This window comes from Falco biarmicus, chromosome 1, assembly GCF_023638135.1.
Source record: "Falco biarmicus isolate bFalBia1 chromosome 1, bFalBia1.pri, whole genome shotgun sequence".
Lineage (NCBI taxonomy): Eukaryota > Metazoa > Chordata > Aves > Falconiformes > Falconidae > Falco > Falco biarmicus.
The window spans coordinates 102,432,670-102,449,680 of record NC_079288.1 but is presented as its reverse complement, the minus strand read 5'-3'; the positions used below and the strand labels follow the sequence as shown (position 1 = coordinate 102,449,680).

Sequence of the window (17,011 nt, the reverse complement as noted above, 5' to 3'; positions counted from 1 at the left end):
ACCCCCAGCTTTCTCATGCCCTCCTGAAAATCCCGGCCATGAGCTTCAGTCTCTTCCACAGTGTACATAGATCATTCAAATTCACACATGTCATGGGAAAGCATACAGGCAGGCAAGTATTACTACTTTGACTTGAATTTGCTGGGACACTTCCAAAGCACTTCCATTTCCAGAAGGAATTAAAACAGGTGCTTTGTCTCTGCAAAGCAGCTTAAGCTAAAATCCTGATACCACTTGCTGCTCTCACATGAGGTCATAGTCATTAAATATTTAAGCCAAAACAACAGTAAGTTGAGATGAGAGACTAGCAATGTTCAGCAGATAAACCTCTGCCTCTCTGGATTCCACTTCTCTGTGCTCCCCCCACCCCCCCACGGATCCATTCACTGTAAGACATCAAAATAACCACAAGGGACAACTCCAAATACTGTTTTAAAACCAGAAGCTTAAATGAAAATGAGAACTGAGCTTCTGACCTTACCTAGGGTTGTCTTACCACGTCAAGGCTGGGGTTATTTCCAGGGCAGCATGTGAGAGCTTTCACTGCAGCTGCTTGAATAGTACTTTGCCTGTGGATTAATGGATGACTTTGGCTTCTCATTCTTACCAGCCTTTACAATTCAGGAGAACACACAGAGGATTTCTTCTGAAACCCTTCAAATCAAAAGACAAAAGTAAGCTAACCTCCTGACCTGTAAAATAACCTTGTAGAGAAATCCATTCACCATAGTTGCTCGCTGTTTCTGGGAAAAGGAAAAGAAGGGGTTTGCAAGAGAAAGCAACAACTCATATACTGTTTAAGAGGGGAACTACCACAGCAATCTGTTTCTGATGAATTTACATGGGGTAGAGGAAAAAGTAAATCCCACAAGGACCAAGCAGCCATCAAGTGTGTCATAAGCAAGGACCAAACAGATTTAAAGCAAAAGGACTTCTGCTGTTCTTACTGGCATTCAAACCAAGAGAACACTCGAGTGAGATGGGAAAGCAGCTCTTTAGAAAAACCTCTTCCTTCATTATTGGTTTTCTGCTTTTAAACCTCTATCCAATGAATATTTTTTTCACCTCAGGAGTTCTGAGCAAATACTAAGCTCAAAGAAAAAGTAAGATCTGCTCTGGGTTCCTGGGAAGAGCCGGGCTCCCTGCAAAATTTATTTTTCTGAACCTAATGTCTGTTGAGAGATGCCATGAAAAAGAAACACAAAAGTCTATTCCCTGACAAGGTGACGGCAATATGATTCAATGTGCAGTCAGACACAGAAAACAGCAAGTAAGACTATGGCAACATGGGACCAACTGAACACATCAGACCCAACGCCTATCCAACCCAGCAGCTTGCCTCTGCAAGAGGTCAGTGGATAAGGAAGATTTAAAATACGGAGCACGTGTCTACTGAGAATGCTTTCCCAGCTGCCGGGCTGAGGAAAGGCTGAACAGTGGGAAAAGAGAGTAGTGATCTTGGAACAGTCTTTGCACTTTGCTACAGCATCTCACAAGCTCACCTGCAAGAACACCTGCTCTCTGATGGGAATGCCGTGCTCGGGCACAGACAGAGGCAGTTGGTAGTTCAATGGCTGCAACACCAGTATTTCCTCCCTCTGATGCTTCTCCAGAAATCCTCAGAACAGCACGAGATGGCTGAATGTTCTTATCTGCATCTAAAAACCCGATTAAAACACTAAATAGGGTATTCTTTTAGGACTGTTGTGGGTTGATTTGCACATTCCAGTCTGTTAGCAACAAATTGCAGGATAGTATCTGAAAATTCACCTCAATTTATTAGTGTACTTGCACACAGGTATGCATACATATATACACATGAAAATATATGGGAAAATATGTATGAACAGAGACTCTTCATTGCTTATTGTTTCTTTTTTGTCTGTTAGTTGAACCCATCAATGTTTATGACAAACAAATGGACATGCCTATGCGCATATAACATTGTTAAAAGGAGGAATAGTTAATATATTTTAAAAGCTAAGCACCTAATTTCAGAGGTGAAAAGTTAGCCTCTACTAAAATTTGTCACTGCAATAGCAGTGAACTCTATTCATTACAGGTAGAAGTCATCTGGAGGGAGAAAGCAGTCCCTTCTTGTAACTCCTCCTCCTATCATTTTTTTCTGTAAAGATAATGTTCAGCTCGAATTAATCCTGTCACCAGTTTGGGAGTGCAGATTACCAGCAGGTTTTCCAGCACAGCTCAAGGGGAAAAAAAGAGTATCTGAGAAAAAACACGAGCTAGGGAATCTAGTCCAGCTTCACCATCAACGTTAGGTATCATAAAACCAGCTCTGTGCCTATAGTCAAGTAGTAGAAATACACCTCAAGGCATCCCTTTCAAGTGAGAAGTGCTCTGTGCAGATTTTTGCAACTTGGGGTTTCCCCCCTCTGTCTCTCTGAGTTTTTAAAGCCCAGTAGTTTCACTTTTGTATGATAACTATATGGGAAAATACTTTAAACAACATAGAGTTACTTACTCAATTTATTTGGTTTGCACACCTTTATCCAGACGGGAAGCTTAGTTTTATTGGCCCCTGGTTACAGGAAGTTCCCTACAGCATTGGCTTGTCCCAGCAACATACAACACTTAATTTTAAACACAATTAAAAATTGCAAAGCATCTGAAAACTAAGAAAACGCTCAGGTTTATTTATGTCCAATATTATTTCTAATAGGATACCATGGTATCAAGACCAGCATAACTAAGGGACATCAATCTCTCCTCTTTCCATCTTCATTTCACAAACAGTACTCAGCAGGCAGTTACTATGAACTCTGGGATTCTTACTCTTCCAGAGAATACCAGGTGACAAAAAGCAAATACATACCCATTAAAAACAAAAGCCTCGCTGGCTCCTTACCCCCATAAACACTTCTCCAAAAAAACCCATTCAGATTTTAAATATCTCATGAATGAAATCACGGTACCTTTTGCCATTCCTAAACAGTATCCCATTTTCACCTGAGCCAAAGGCTTGCTGCAAATTAGGCTTACAACTTACTAGGCTTTATCTGCATTTCTTCCTAGCAGTTTCATTTAAGCTAGGTTGAAATTCAGAAAGCTGCTACAGTAACTAGAAATGAGAGACCTAATTTTTAAATGTAGTTCTAGTCTCGGAAGCTTGTTCTCTTCTCATGTTCCTATTTCTTCACTCTGCTGAGGGAGCCTGAGAAAAGCAGGAGAGAAGAATGGGAAGAAATGCAAGTGCCCAAGCACTGGAACTAATCAAGTTTGATTTCCTGCAGTTTCCTATCACATGCTTGCTTGTACACACTGACTGCAGCTTTTCCTTTGATTGGCAATGTAAAAAGGCTCTTTACCAAGTCTCAAGCCGTGTGCGATAATATGCCAAGTCACACAACGTGTGTCATTTGTAGGAACTCTGATACCTGTGTTGATTTATCAGGTTCAGCTGAGTTCAGCCAATGAATTCAGAAGTTGTGGAGGAACATGAACCACCATGAGCTTGTAGGGGCCCAAGCATTCTGCTGGTTTTAATGGGCTTAAAGTAATAATGAAGCAAGTAAGATTAAAGGGTATTCCTTGCCCTACAGTTTCCAACTTTAATTTGAAGTTTTAGCTTTCTCAGTGTCTTTCTTCAGCTTTCCCTCAGCCTCCTGTACAGTGGAACAGGTTTTGACTTCAGGACAACTTACAGGAGGAGGTCCAAAACTCATGTGTAGCATTCAGCATCCAATGGGTAAGTCCATAATCTAAGGAAAACCAAGACAAAATTAAAATATCAGAAAATGCTACCATTTGTTTCACTCACCATCATCACCGTTCACCTAGCTTTCCCCTTGTCAGATCTTCAGCAACAGTACAATGCCCTTTATTAAAATATCCAAGTAATTAGAATTTGTAAACATGGATTCTTATTAGCATCTATATAAGAACTGCATCTTAAAGAAAAAGATACATGCAAAACCTCAAAGGAGGAAAAGGGCTTAGCCTATCACTATTCAATACAAAATACCTTAGAAAAGCTCTCATCTAATGATTCTTCTAGAGTGCCACGTAGCATGAAGCACAGTCCTTTTTCTAGTCTATCAATTTGCTATTTGCTCCCTTCCTACTTTGTTGGAAAAGACATTTGATATCACGGTCTTTTCATAGGTTTCATTCTACACTCAGCTAGAACTTTGAATTCAGCACAGGAGAAAGACGGAATTCAATACACTGGGCAAAGTAAAAATGCCAGCTTACAGCTGGCCGATTCCACATTCAATACAGAACAAATGCCACTGTGGTGAACTCGCAAACACTTAAGGTCTCGCAATAGCTTTCTTTGTTTAGGGGAATAGTTTTTATCTTTGCTGTGTTTCCATTCACTCAAATAGAAATAATACTCATAAACAAGGGTCGGGGGGAAGGCAGGCTTACAAAACAGACACAAATTACAGATCTACATACAGTCACTGGCATAAAAATCTAACAAAAATTAAAAATCAGTTTTCAATGTTCCCCCAGCTGTTTCAGCTGGATGTGGAAAATGCTCCTTAATTCTACCAGCACTTGGACATTGGCTGATCCTTTTCACTTATTGCTTACACAAAACACTGATTAAGATACGTCAATCAAATAGCTGAGCCCTTCAGTCTTGTTCTTCCAGTGTCACAGAGTCAGAGGGAACTGTGCTGAACAAGGTTGTGCAGCTCCAACTCTGGAGCATGTTCAAGATTAGCTAAGCAGGGGCACTACAAAAAAAAAGAAGAAAAAAAACCAAAACCACACGAGGTAATGGAAGAAAGGAGCAAGGAGATAAGTGATTACAGACAGCCAGGTACATGAAGGAGGAAGCAAAAGACAGATAAATATTTCACTTCGTCTGGCAGAAGGCAAGGTCAGATACTTGCTCAGCCAGGAAAAGCAAGAGGAGTCACTGCTTCGGAGTGACAGAGCACTGCTACCTGATGCATCCTTTTCATTCTGCATCCAAGCAGAGTCCTTAATTGGAAATATGACAGGAGCAGTTGCTGTAAAACTTCCTTGATGTGTATCAAAAATAGCAAACAAAGTGCCTCTCGGTCATCCTCAGTATTGGCAAGTCTCACAGGACATGGTGTCTCTAATTGCCCTGGAAGAAACACAGGCATAGACTTTCAACTGTCCTTGATAAAAATCAAAAGACTTTTAAGGCTCACATGTTACAGCTTGAGTATTTAAACCTTATAGGTGGAAAGCCTAAAAAGCAAACATATAGAATACTAAAATATGACTGCAAATCTCAGTATTTCTGGACTTTCTCAGTATTTTCTAGCTTGCTTCTCAAACCCTTTGGGCTAGCAGTAGCGTATTCTGGTAACTTCTGTCTTATCTGTTGCAGTACATTAACTCTGTGTCTTTTGCGACTGGTGAATTACTACTTCTAAGCATCCCAATTACTCTTCCTCAACCAGGAAGATGCCTCTTCTTTCCAGTGCACAGGAATGAATGCAATGCAGCACTGCATCCAAGCTCACTTTGTGTTAACCCAGCTTTAGCGATAAGTCCAGCTGCAGCAACATAAAGACTAGATAAATAAGTCTGAGCTGAGGTTCAGACTGCAGTGCCTAGGCTGCTCACAGCATCACAGTTATACAGCTTAAAACTAGCACAGGAATCTTTGCAATACCTCGCACTCAATTCTGTGATCACACTACAGGCATTCCCTTTGAGACATACAAGGGATTTCTTACAGCAGTTGAGGGAAACAGACCACTGATCAGCCCCTTATCTATTGCTGCAACGTGCAGAAGTCATGCAAAAATGACTTTTGCTGGTGATCCACATGGGTAGGTACACTCCAAGTTTTATTTGAACCTCAGGTTTTACTGAACCTAACACCTTAAAGACAACTATCATAAAAAGTGCAAGATTTTATCTAATTTTCTTTACAGCTATGTAAAACTATGTATTTCATATGACTTAAACAGCAAAACCACTCATCAGCTCAGGTAATTTAAAAGGTTTTCAAGTATTAGACCAAGTTTTATAGGAAAGCTTTCCTAACTTGAGACAGTAATGAAATCTGAATTAAGTTTATATGGTCTGTGGTTTAATTGTATTTTGTGCAGTTCTAGTTACTACCAACAAGCGGTGCAGGATAACATTTCATTTTACATAAATCAGATTCTGTAAAGATATGAAGAGACAAACGTTTGAAAAACTTCTTACATGCAGACAAGCTTGCAATTGCACACCCAGACTCCTCAGCCAATCTCTGGATATCAAATTGAATCTGTGAATGTCGATCAGATATATAAATACAACTTTTGCTAGTGTAAAAAAATGGAGTACATGCAAATTTGGCATATACCCATGCAAAAGATGCTGTCTGCTCAGCTGATCACTGAAAATACAAGAAGCAAACATTTCCATAGTACCTTAGACCCTGGCTCTTGAGCAGATCACCCAAAGACTAGTCTTGAGAGCTGGTCAAGTAACAGATAATGAAATTTTGGGTTCCGTAGATATGAAGAGTATAAAATCAGCAACTTTGTGCTCAACAGCTCACCCAAATATAGAATGACCTTTACAACCAACCTCAGACACAGGTCAGTATCCCTCACTCCATGCTGGCCTAATCATAACCTGCTATTTCTTTGACTCTGCTTGAAGTTTTAAGTGGTTTTGCATAAACCTGAAAGGAAAGTGTAGCCTCCTCTCCTACCTTCTCCTCTCCCATGCACCAGCAAGGTCCTCAATGATCCTAGCAAGAACCAGGGCACATGAAGCCATTAGTGCACTCCTGACCCAGTTTAGAGTACGCTCTCCCATTGCGTTTCCTTATTTTTCACACGTGTGTTTTATCTTTATTTCCTTAAAGGAACAAAGGCTATAATGAGGAGCACACTTTGTGAATTAGCAATCGTCTCTTGCGTCTATTGAATCCTAGCGGTAAATTTCATCAGTTTTGTTCATTTTACCGTGTTCGTAAAAAGAACAGCACAGATTAAACGAGTGTTCTTCCCCAAGCTCTCTTTCCTTTTCCTATGTAATTAAATACCCCCACAAGTTGTGGCTTTGCACAACTGAGAAAGCAGAAACCTGTAGTTTAAGGGGTCAGGAAATGAGTGTAAGGAAATCCTCCTACGCATCAAGGCTTCTTTTCTCTCAAGTGGCTGATCCGTTTCAGGAGGTTTGTACACCACCGATGGTACCTGCCTGGGGCTGGGGGAGAGCACCAATCCTTAAGGTGATAAGAGAAGAAAGTACATCAGCTTTGCAAAAATTATAGTCAGTTGACCCAGTTACTGCTTACCAACCCTCATTTCAACTAAAACTGAGCAAGGTGTTAATAAGTCTCCTTGTCAACAGATTTATCTAAGCTTAACAAAACGTGGCCATTGGAAGAATCACAGAATGGCTAGGGTTGGAAGGGACCTCTAGATGTCAACTTGTCCAACTCTCCTGCTCAAGTAGGGCCACCTACAGCCGGTTGTCAGGGACCATGCCCAGACACCTCTTGAGTACCTCCAAGGTAGGAGACTTCACAACCGCTTCGAGCAACTGTTCCAGTGCTCAGTCACCCTCACGGTGAAAAAAGTGTTTCCTGATGTTCAGGAGGAAACTCCTGTGCTTCAGTTTGTGCCTGTTGCTACTGGTCCTGTCACTGAGCACCACCAAAAAGAGCCTGGCTCTTTCTTTGCACCCTCACTTCAGATATTTATGTACATTGATAAGATCCCCTCTGAGCCTCCTCTTTAGGCTAAACAGTCTCTTATTGGCCAGCACTGCCTTTTGACGTTTTGGCTGTTTTTCCCAGGAATGCAAGCCGTTTAATGAGACACAGACTGGAACTAACCCTGTTAGAAAAACAAAACCACAGCTTTTGAATAACCTGACTCAGCCAGCATTGCAATTGCTTACCTCCGAAAGGAGCTGATGTCTTCTCTTAACGCTTCAGTTCTTATGTACCACCCAGCTCTGACAGCCAGAAGCTTTGGCTCTAATTCATGAGCTCTGGCAAGGCATGTGGGGATGATTTAAAAGCTACCTTCCTCAGTCATCTTTGCCAGAAGTGAGTTGTACCCCTCTGATAAGGGGCAGAGTGGAAAGCAGCAAACAGTAATTCCCTAAAATCACCCCAGCAGGAGCTGCTAGAGGTCAGGATTCACATCCCTGCTACTACTGAAGCCCTTCATTTACTGTGCGATGTGTTCTATGTGTGAACTGACTGGTTGCTCTGTTCCTGCCAAGTCACCTTTCTATATTTAACACATTACTGTATAAACTACTTTGGTATACCTCGAGTATGGCAGGCCCCATGTAAAATTAAATTCTACCTTAAATCTTCCTGGAAAAGCACCCCACTCCCCACTTCTTAAGAGTACTGATTTTCCTCTCTCTGCTCAAATCTTCCACTAGGCAAATATATCAAAATGGTTCAGAAGAGAGACCCGTGGTTCCTTCCCTCACACTGAGGATTTGACTGTACTGCCTGCTTTCACACGTTCAGCCTCCACCTGCATTTCACATAGTTGCTCTATTCAGCTGCAGCAAATTACTCAGCTGCCAGTCCAAACCCCAAAGAAATGAAGTTATGGTTTGGCATCAAGATAAGCGCTGAACATAAAAAAAACCCCAAAACCCACACCCTCCTATGACAGTGTGCAGAAACACTATCCTTTCAAACAGCTACACTAAAAAGAAAGAAACCAGCATTGAAAATATCCTGAAATATTCTGGCCTGGCTATCACATTTGTCCAATAAAGTATTTGTCTTCTTGCCCAAAAGAGCTGTTAAAATAGCTGAAGGAGAAGAGCAGTCTTTATACCTAGCCGTTGGAAGCAAAATTGAGTCCACTTGGCGGGGCCAGTCCAAAGACCACAGCAGGCAACAGGAGGCTCTTTACTTTCCTGGACTTTGACTTGGCTCTCTTGATTGCTTTTAAGTGCTGACAGCGCAGTGATGTTTTATTCTCATTTTTATTTGTGCTATAATATCATTCACAGTCCTTCTCCTGTCTCATCCCAGCATCCTCACATTTTTTTCATCTAAGCTTTCACTGATGTTATCCATCTGCACTTTTGTTTGCATCCAGCTGGCCTGTGATAACTGAAACTTCCCACCCCGCATGAGTCAGCAACTCATCCGTTACGTACTGCTCTATTTCAGATTCCCTCCCCAAATACCGACATAGCTACTTAGATTAATTCCACTCTACCTATACCAAAACATCCGCATTTTTTATACAACGATATAGAGAAGGGCAGATCCTCAGTTAGTATACACTAGTGCAGTTCCTTAGAAAACCATGGATTGCTACCAGCTGAGTATCTCACCTCATCAAGGGGTCAGTACATCAAAGGGATAATCAGTCTTCAGCACCCTAGAAAGAAGATTGATGCAGGATGTTGTTGCGGCAAGAAGAAACAAAAGGAAAAGAGGCACCAAGTGAAAAGAAGTATGATAGGAAAGAAGACTTCTCCTTAGTTAGAAAAGACGGAGCCCAAGCTAACACATCTGGAAAAACTTCTGCTGATTGGTGCAACTCAAGACCTTCTTGGTCTTACTGATGAGCAATCTTTCACTTCCTACTTAAAAGAATCTCTTTTTAAAGTAAGTAGCTTTCCTGCCAGCTAGAACACAACCCAAGGTATATTTTTCTGAAACTATTATAGCAGAGTCTGGGCCTTTCCTGTTCTTGCAGGTTCACGTTTTGCCTACCATCTGCCATTAATAGAAAAAAGGTCTTTGTTTGTTTGGCTTTTTAATAAAAATACAGACTTGCTAGAGTCCTCTAAAATAAATGCTTGGTCTAGGAATATATTTTACAACAAGGACAATATTAATATCTAGGAAAATATTTTTCCAATATCTCCCAGTGACTAGAAAACTTGAAAACATATGTACTGAAGCCCCAAAGCTCCAGCATTTGTCTAAGTTAACGATTTCTGCCTTCAATATCTTGTAAGGGAGGAAACTCACTTCTGTTCATTATTTTGAATTGGAAAGGTCTCTGTCTCACATTAAGGGTGGCTGTTATTGCATTCCTATTAATCTCTTTCCATACACCATTGCCAACATTAATTCTTCATTCCTTTCCCCGGTCCTCTTTTCCACTGTATTTCCCATCCATGTGGGCTCTTCTATGGGCATTAAACTTGGACAAAACACAGACACATGAAACTGTTTTCTGGATATTTTTTTTCTTTTTTTTTTTTAAATTGGAATGATTAGGGTGGACTCACAGCATGCAGAAGCAGCTTCAAGCTCGCTCACAGAGGTCACTCTAGACATCTACACTGACTACGTAACTCCTGCGCACGACCAGGGGCTTCAGTGCCCTGTGAAAAACGAGAAGACCCTGCACTCTAAGGAGGGACGGTGACTCCAGAAGGAAGCAGCACATTTTAAAGCTATAGAGGAATGCACAGGGAGGGAAGGAGGAGGACAGAGTTGAGGCATTCATTAAAGAGGGATTAGAAGTGAGGGCTTGTTCTGCCTGACTGTCCTTTTTGGGGGGTGGGCTGAAGTGGGGAGCAAAGCTTTCAACAGGAGTGGATCCAAGGTTGCTGCACTGTGAGAACTCATCAGTGAGACAAGTCACTTGTTTCCTTCTGTCTGAAGTTAGTGGAAAAAGATCTTTGGTCTTACTCTCAACAAATGTGACAGCATAAATGTTTGCTAAGAATCAAGGTAGTGAAGATCTGTCGCTATGGGCTAAATTTTCAGGTTCTTCATCTTCACAACTGCCAACAGTTATTAGAAATCAACATACAGGCCACTAAGACCTCTTGAAAATTGAATCAGTGGAAGGTAAATGGTTGAAAAGTGCAAACATTTTTTTTTCTAATTTACTACAGAAACAAAATTTTATTGATCACTGTGTATACACATGTACTTAGTAAGTTTTGGTCTCACTGTCTAATTTTAACAGAATTTGGCAAATGAGTGGAGATCTCCAAGATAACCAGGTTCCTGCAAATTTTGCAGTATAGGCAGGAAGGTAAAGGAGAAGACTGTCCAAGTGTCCTAAAAGAAAAGCTGCATCATCAGCCTCACAGGGAAAGAAGTCCTGAAAATGCCATATACATTGAAAAAGCTTCAGTTCAAGATTATCTTCTTAGCCTCCAAAATCAGTCCTCAGTGAGACACAAATGTGTTAGAAAACTAGGCTTGTGGTGCTCACAGAACTAAATGTTTAATGATAAATTCACAGACAGCACAAGCGGTGAGCTCAGTTTTCCTATGGCTGTGATTCACGTCCTTATCTTCCAGCATACGGCTGCATCTCACTGACATGGAGTATGCTTCAAGGTAAACACTATGCTGCAATCTTACTGCAGCCCTACTTTTTACACATACATACGTCTCCCTTTTTAATTTTTACTTGAGAGATTTAGTTAGAACTCCTTCTCTGAGAAAAAGAACAACCTCCTTTAAGGAAAGGAAGTCGCCAAGCTCAAAGTGGTGTGGTTGCTTATGTAGATCCAAATGCAGATTTCAGAAACCGTCTAACTGGGTTCAGGAGCATACTGCTAATTTTAAACATACTTTAGTATTTACTGATTATATCTCTCCCTCACTGTATGCCCTGACTGTACAGTGTAGTTTATAATGTGAGTTTAAAAACCCCAAGATCTTAGTTTTTTATATAAAACTGATCTATCAGCCTTGCAAGAATTAGCATCAGCAGTCTGCTTTTTCTTCAAAATGATCAAGAAAACAGCTGAATTACTGGTCACCTCTAAAGAAATCTAACATTTGGACTTATGCTTTTAGTTGCTCAGGGGAAAAGCTCAGGAATGAGCTGAAAAAGAGGAGCGTCTGCTGCTTAGCGAGGTATCTCTCTGCTTTTCTCTGGAACACTTGTGTTTTGTCTCAGTAGCTGAATAACAGATAAGAGAAATCCCTGTCCACTTAATTTAGCTCATCACTGCTAGGGGAGAAGGCTGATGAATAGGAATCACTCTACAAACCTGCCTCTGATACTCCAGAAGTGACTCCACAGAACAATGCCCGTGAATTTGCATTCCTTCACATTTCTTCTGTATTTAGCACCTAACAAGAAGCAAGGACGAGGTTCTGTCCTTGACTGTCACTTTCACAAAACCTGTGCATTAGTTTCTGTTGATAAAATTATTTTGTGGGCAATTATTTTCATGCACTACGTGCATGGGTTTGGGGTCTTTTTGCATTCCCACAACACACACAGTGAGGGGAAATGTTGCTTATGAAGAAGACAATAGCCATAAACAATTCAAGCTTTGGAGTCAATTGCTTAAAGAAGTTGGTAAATTTACACTTTCTCATTGATCTTCAGAAAGTGTTGACACTTTCTTCCCTGGATGAATACATACTACTTTTAGCAGACAAACTGAAAACATAGTTAATCTCACTTTGAAAAAAACCAAACAAATCACCACCAACAACAACCAGATAAAAAGGCCTAGTGGAAGATTTCTAAGGGAATGCTGCTACAAAGATTTCTTCCTGTTTTTCCCCCTCTATTCTGAAATCCTGGTTTGAGTTACTTCTCCAGATAGCAAAGCCAAGCCACATTCCATTTTGTCAGCTCCAATGTATCCAATATGCTTGCTTTTCCATGGGAGAAATGGATGCCTTTTAAGAGAGAAAATAATTTTATTTTTATTGCCTCGACACACACACATGCACAACCTATCAATAACCTTAACAGCAACAAAAGATGCTCCCTTGCGTGCATGAGCTGTGAGAACTTCTGCTCTCTGCTCTCCCAACCAGTTATGGATTTCAGTTGAATCTGACCGAGAACCCAATTCAGGATCCAAGACTGAGGTTTCTGCAGCTATTTAAACAAATTAAAATACATTTTTTTTGAGCCACCATGTGCTTTCCCATTCTTCCCCCACAGAGACATATAAATGATACCTACTTCGAGATACTGAAGAGGAAAAGAAAAATCTCCTTCAGTCACTGAACTAGTGGTCTCTATGAAGTGCAAGTTAGGTTTTCTCATGAGGGTTTTCACTCACTCCCAGGCATATGCCATCTCAGCAGGCCACCACAGACTAGACAGAAACATGAACTCCTTACTATCATACTGTTGATGTTGGCTGTCAGGCTACCATGAAACCTACTCCACAGGAAAGTCTAATATTTGAACTTTTCACTCTTATTTCATTTTATTAGACAGCCGTGAAGGTTAGCTTTGTTAAAAAAAAAGACTGAGCTAAAACCTTGAAATGCTGGCAGTCAGAAAGCCCCATTTTTACCCCACTCCTTGTTAGGAGATGGCCTTTCCAAATAGACTTATTATTTTAATTTTTTTTTTAAGTGACCGTTTCAGATGGACAATTCAAACTTACTGGCTACACAGGCCTGAGATTTTTAGGGTGAAGCCATAAGTGTACGATGTCCACACAGAAGAGACCAGCAGATTTTTCTGGACTTTGCCATAACTCACCCTGTAACTACATGACCGAAGTGCAGAGCTGGTGTTGTTTTGGAGCTTCCCACAATAAGAGGAATTTAACTCTACTCGCTCTTCAGAACACTGGCTTGAAGAACCTAACCTGAGGTTCAAAAAATGGCAGGATCATGTGTTTGTTAATGGAATACATACAGCTGCCCAACAGACAGGCCTCCTTTGTGGAGCCACCAAGGAACATGAATATTCCTAAGTACAGTGTGACACTAAAAAGAAAGCTTAAAACCAGGCTCTTTCCCATAGACTGTTTCAAAACAGGCATCTAAAATCAGAAGTCACGTCTGATCAACCTGGGAGACATGCTTAACACTTCTATGCTACAATTTAAGCTAAGTACTTCTATTTTATTGAAACAATGTCATCACATGCACAAGAGTAGTTCCTAAATGACAGCAGCAAAGATTCCGTTTTGACTACACAGGTACACATTGAATAACAATTCTGGATTAAATGCTATAAAATACTCACTGTCAGGTAGATAAACCAGATTACCCCTAAAGCACTTGTCAGAAGTTTTCCTTGGGAATCTATTAAATACTACAGTAAAAAACTTAAGCACACAAGGAATCTGAAATAAATATAATCCCATATCAGTGCTCTTATTTTTTTAGCTTTTTGAGTGCTTTGCAGGGGAAGGCCTAACCTAGTAAGCGTACAAATCATTTGAATTGAATACATAAAAGCAGGAAATGAGAAAAATGAATTACTTAACTGATAATAATTTTAAAAGATGCTGCCTTAAAGATATAATGTTGGTTTTGAGATTAAACAAAATAAACAGAATTCTATATTTGCACCTAGCAGCTGACACTTGCAAGATCTGGAAGAACAGAGCTCAACCTGCAAACGATACTGCCAAAACCAGGATCCACAAGGTTATAAAGCAAGATGTGCACTGCTGCATACAGAATTTGGGTGAGGGATGGTTCTAGACTGGAAGCTCAAAATTTCAGCACAGAATCAAGATCACTATGCGTAAAAGCAATAGCTTTTATGTCTATCCTTCCTTTAATGGCAGGTTAAAGATGTTTGCTTCTTCAAGTCTAGCAAGCTACCTGTAACTTCAAGCACCTGACATTTATTCATTACTTATATCTCTGTTGGTTCTCAATTTTTCTCACATCACAGACTTCTAAATATTTTTCCTCCATTTTTTAAAATCCTGTCATTAAGCTGTTCATTGTTCATTACAAAATTCAGCTCCTGACCCAGTTTTATGATTACTACAAGAGTGGAGAGTAAAAGACAGAATTTTCAACTGCCCTGTGCTCCCCTGAGGTGGGTGTACGAAATCTGCAGCAGGAGGTACGCAGGAGGGGACTGGACCAGGGGAAAATCTTGTTTCGGGACTCATCGGCACTGAAAGGAAAAAGGCGTTCCTCCTTCAGCTTTCTAGATGAAGGAAAGCAAGATGAGTACTATTAACAACTCTGCATTCTTTTTCTAGGAATTATCCTAGGAGCAAAAATATGGAAAACATAGCCAACAAAGTCTTACTGATTTTAAATCCTCTCCTAGAGATTTCCTAATTAAACTGGGGCTCCAAACTAAGCAAATAATTTTTAAAAAGGAGTTGGATATTTCTTCAGTTTCAGTACTGGTTAAAATTCTTTCTTAGAATTAAATCCTAACATAGGGTTACAATCAAGCAAGAAGGAGTTGAAACAAAAAAGCAAATACAAGCCTGCATGTCCAGAAGTGACACATTTTAATATTCTGCTGCTTAAAGCTCTGAGCAAATTTACAGCTACCTTTCCAGGAAATTAGTTTTCATCACTTAAGAGCAAAGCTGGCTTGCTGTTTCTTCACATATATGCACTACAATATGATCTGCACTTTAAAATAGGATGTGTCAGATACTCTAGTTATAATCAGAATGCTGGGTGTAGTCCAATCTATGAAATGAAATTTACCGCAAAATATTTGGTGCCAAGACTGTGACTTTAGAAAATCCTGAGCTGAAACCACTGTTTTTTGCAAAGTAGCTAATGGCTGTGGCAGTTGAACGAGGGAGTCCTCTTACTGAAGATTAATGTTCCTGGTTTAGACTGCTGTCACAGCAAGATCTTAATGCTGACTCTAGGCAAGCATCCTTCAGGAAGACCTAACACAAGGCTAGGGTCTTCTAGCTTACATCAAGCTCATGAAGGGGTGCATACGAGCCTGTGGGGCCAACCGTTGATTTATGCAAACCAGAAGTCCATGCACAGAGCAGGCATCAATAACAAGGCTGGTTTACTAGTGCTATGTACCTTAAAATTTCCCACTGAAATTAAGGCAGAAAGATATTGGGCTAGTTCTGACTTTAAAAACAAACAGAAAAATATTTAAAAATTGGAGCCTAACTTTATTATGCAAAGGAGCTAAGAATTCTTCTCACCAAACTAACGGTTATTTCAGGTACCTGATTTCAAATGGGGAGGTGATGCAGCTGCTTCTGCAAATGGTACATAGCCATAGACAGGCTGTAACGAGTGGGCCAGGCCAAAAACAACAGCAGTGGTGGCTGCAATTATTTTGGTCAAGATGGAGACAGTAGTTTAAAACTGGAAGAAGCCAAGAAAAGACCAAGAAACCTCACATCGTAATTCTGCAGGAAAAATTGCCAAATGTGTTAAAAATCTTTTAGTTCAGGTTGCTTATTGCCGTGAACAAGGCAGAAAACTTGAATGCCCAGCTTCCTTTATACTGCTCTGGTCCCAAATCAGTAACTCCTCCTCTCTCTGTTCTCCATTCTCACCTTCTTCCCTACTCTGTTCAGCAGCCAAAGCATTCCAACAATAACCTGCTGAAGCGCTCTCCTGCACCACAGGCTGGAAACCCACAAAGTGTCCAGACAGACTAATGAGACATAGAGATGCTCACCTGCTAATTCATTACTCCTTTCTGCGTACAATCTGCCTGCTGCAGCCCCTGCCAGCGTCACACTGGCAGAGCTGTTGCTTTGCAATTTGTCACAACAGAAGCCATTCCTATCACTGTGGGGGTCACTGCTTGGCCGCGCCTCCGCACGCCTTGACTTCTGCGATGCTTCTGGCTCGTTTTACATCCTTTTCCTCAAGCTACAGAGAAAAGAAACAAATTGTTCAACAGTGAAAACACTTGTAAAAAATGTCACTCAGCAATGTAAGCTGCGAATTCTGTTTTCTGGGAAGAGGAAACATGCAGGTTTCCAGCCATAAAGGATGCATTCAGTACTACATAGAAGTTTTCCGTGACTGTATCACAACTGATGGTAGGGGGGCAGGGGGAACGCTATGATGAACAAGTGTGAATGAAAATTCTCAAACAATGCCTGTCTTCGATCACCTTTTTGTTAATGAGTAAGATTTTCTGTGTGACTCGCAGACAAATAAAAGCTCCAACACATATAGCAGAAGACAGGAAATTTACTCACGTTCATCAGAAATCTACTTTAATATCTCAAAGATATATGAACTGGCATATAACCACATCTGAGGAAAGTAATACACGATTATTCATCGTCACTAGTACTGTGGCTAGAGCAGCTAGCCAAGACCGTGGCTCTATTGTGCAAGGTACTATAAACACATGACAAGACACAATCCTGCAAAATTTACAGGTAAAATACACAGAAAGAAAATGGA

General features: G+C 40.6%; 1 long non-coding RNA gene across 2 annotated transcripts; it reads right to left on the bottom strand.

Annotated features, from left to right (window-relative positions):
- Window positions 1-502: 502 nt before the first annotated feature.
- Window positions 503-16,461, bottom strand: LOC130141021 (uncharacterized). Of its 2 annotated transcripts, XR_008820417.1 has the most exons (4): window positions 16,269-16,461; window positions 3,663-3,719; window positions 1,503-1,658; window positions 503-654 (listed from the first exon to the last, which is right to left on the bottom strand). It is a non-coding gene; the product is annotated as an uncharacterized LOC130141021 (long non-coding RNA). The 2 variants fall into 2 exon arrangements; XR_008821148.1 differs by lacking the exons at window positions 503-654; window positions 1,503-1,658; window positions 3,663-3,719 and adding exons at window positions 4,564-4,703; window positions 4,917-5,083.
- Between the last annotated feature and the right edge of the window lie 550 nt (window positions 16,462-17,011).